Source organism: Solanum dulcamara, chromosome 3 (assembly GCF_947179165.1).
Source record: "Solanum dulcamara chromosome 3, daSolDulc1.2, whole genome shotgun sequence".
NCBI lineage: Eukaryota > Viridiplantae > Streptophyta > Magnoliopsida > Solanales > Solanaceae > Solanum > Solanum dulcamara.
Genome location: NC_077239.1, coordinates 47,777,189 through 47,780,189, shown reverse-complemented (window position 1 = coordinate 47,780,189; position 3,001 = coordinate 47,777,189). Strand labels below are relative to the sequence as shown.

At 42.0% G+C, this 3,001-nt stretch overlaps 1 long non-coding RNA gene across 1 annotated transcript; it reads left to right on the top strand.

The window, feature by feature from the left end:
* The first annotated feature begins 210 nt into the window (after positions 1–210).
* On the top strand, positions 211–2,717 carry LOC129882573 (uncharacterized). Its single transcript, XR_008765803.1, has 4 exons — positions 211–411; positions 521–593; positions 1,057–1,133; positions 2,541–2,717. It is a non-coding gene; the product is annotated as an uncharacterized LOC129882573 (long non-coding RNA).
* The last annotated feature ends 284 nt before the right edge of the window (positions 2,718–3,001 follow it).

Sequence of the window (3,001 nt, the reverse complement as noted above, 5' to 3'; positions counted from 1 at the left end):
CGCTTTTTGAGGCTTCCGAACTAATATCGAGGCCCGTTGTGAAATATGACTTAAAATGACTCTTGGATGTGGGGCCCACTTTTTATTATAATAACCTCGTATGAGAATTCTGAATGCGCCATTGAGTCCGAAATATCGAATTTAGTAGGGTAGCATATCTGGTTTATTTTTATCGGATTCCGAACGAATTCCGAGGGTCTATTCGGAGACTTTAAATAATGAAAAACCAGAAAAATCTGGTGCAATAGTGCAGATTTTGCACCAGATTTTCAGATTTTTCTCCTCAACTTTGAACCCTCATTTCTTGAGTTCTAGAGCTCCAAATTGGGTGATTCAAAAGGCAAAATTGTGAGGTTTTTCGTGGAGAACGCATTGGAGAGATTGAAAACTGATTTGGAGCATTCGATTCAGGTAAAAATCGTGATTTTATTTGCAGCAGTATCCATTTTCGGAATGGATTTTTGAAGAACTTTGACAAGTTATTTCTTGACCAATATAAATCCGATTTGGGTGATTCCAGAGGCTATCTTGCGTGGAAATTTAAGGAGAACATCTTGGAAGTTTCAGAATCTGTTTTTGGCATGTCGTTCGAGGTAATAAATTGATTTTTAGCTGCAGATTTAGTGATTTTCGGAATGAAATTTTATTGAATTTTGAAAGAGTGTATCTTGGTCAATATAACTCCGTTTTGAGTGATTCTTGAGGCTAGATTGTGGGGTTTTTCGCAAGGAACGTCATGGTATAATTTGTTTTGATTGACAGTATTTCGTTTTTGAGAAATCGACGTGTAAGGAGGCTGCCTTATATCGTTTTCTTAGTTTAAAAATGTGGGAATTGATTTTTGATCGTCTTACGTAATTTTCCACCCCGAATTATGTTATAAATCTGATTTGTGTGCTTGGGGTGACGTGTAGAACCTGTTTTGGGGGTCAAATCTGGAATTTCGTATGTGGGCCCCACAATTCCCGTTTTCGACCCCAAAATTGGTCCATTTCCAAAAATTATGAAATTAGTGTCTAAACGACCGTATCGACGTTGTGGTTCTATTTTTGACAGCTTGGCAGCGTTCCGAGGCCGTTTGAAAGGGAAAAGCTCCAGCACAGTGATTTGAAGCTCGCGTGTTTAGCCTACAGGTAGGCTACGGTTTACCTTTCTTTAGATTGAGTTGGAATGTGTGAAAGCATGTTGAAATAGTTGGGATTTTGGTTGGGTAGTTTAATTGTATATCTCAGGTGTTAGAAATCATGTTTTAGGCTTGTTATCGGGTTTTTCGGGTATTTAGAAGCAGATGTATCTTGTCGTTATTTGTTAGTATTATAAGGAGAGTTGAATGAGCATGCTGTTGATACTGTGGAGTATGTTGGCCTTAGTATAGGTGTTAGAAATCATGATTTAGGCTTGTTATCAGGTTTTTCAGGTATTTAGAAGCATGTGTATCTTATCGTTATTTGTTAGTATTATAAGGAGAGTTGAATGAGCATGTTGTTGATACTGTGGAGTATGTTGGCCTTAGTATAGGATGTAAACTTTCTTTATATGCCCGGCGTCGCTCCGGTGGACTTAGATCCCTGTAGAATGGTGTAGCGGGCTAGTGCCTAGTAGTTGGCCTTAGCTAGGCGATACCCTTGCTCTTAATAACACTCCCACCCATAACTCGGTATAGTCATAACTTTTGAGATGCGTTGGCAATACTAGAATTCGTGATCGTTTGGCTTCGGCTCCGGTTCAAGTTTTGGCGGCTTATCAGTTAACACATTGGGGAGGAAATTCTCGGTACTGTTGTTGATTAGTTGGAAAGGATATATTCGAAACCATTGGATAAATTATCTATGTGCATCTGGGTACCCAGTCCCGGCCTCCGTTCTGAATTATCGGGGAGCATCCGGGTACTCAGTCCCGGCCTCTGCCGACTTGCTAGTATGACGAGCATCCGGGTATCCAGTCCTGGCCTCGATCATACCGATGTATTACAGCGAGCATCCGGGTACACAGTCCCGGCCTCGACCGCACCGATGTATTACGGCGAGCATCCGGGTATCCAGTCCCGCACTTATGTATTATGGCAAGCATCGGGGTACCCAGTCCCGGCCTTGGCCACTTTGAATATTCGGGCGAGCATCTGGGTCCCAGTCCTGGCCTCGACCCCTAAGTCACCCCTAGATCGATTGACTCTTGGAGATTCTGGGTTTTGGAAATGATACAGTACTTCGGTTCCTGACATCGCATATTATTGGTTCCTAGCCTTGGTAGTTGTAGCTATTCTGTGTACTCGGCGAACTTATGGGGGTTCGTTCGGGTTTTTATTTAACTTGTGTACGAGTGTCCCGGCTGGGCTTATGGGGTTCCAGTTGGGTATAGTTAGCTGTAGCTCTCGTAGATAGTACTCTTTTCACTTTAGATGCTTATGTTGATTCCTATTTAGGCTTATTCCTCTTTTTCATATTGTTTTCACCTTTTCTGCTCAGTCGGCCTATGATGCCTACTGGGTACCTGTTGTTTTGGTACTCATACTACACTCTGCATCTACTTTCGTGATGCAGGACCGAGTACCAGCTACTGTCACGAATAGATCGAGCTTGTTGCAGTCAGATTCGGAGACTAGGGTGATAACTTGGCGTTTTTGGATCACTTCTGTCTCCTTCAGAATGGATGGCCCGTCTTTTGCCTTTTGAGACTAGCCAGTTGTTGTATATATATGTCTGGTCCACTTTTGGGACTTGTACTCGTCTTTTATTTTATAGCAGCTCTGTACTTGTGATTTCCAGGTTCTGGGAGGGATCTTTAGTTATTTAAAACATGTTTTGGTTTACTTCCGCTTATTCATTCTGTTTACTTTTATAATTCAATGCTCTTATATAGTTTTAGCCTTCAAACACATTACTTGAAGTTCCGGGTTGACGGGTTGGCTTACCTACTAGAGGGTTATAGTAGGTGCCATCATGACTTACAAAATTGGGTCGTGACAAGTTGGTATCAGAGCCCCAGGTTCGTTGGTCTCACT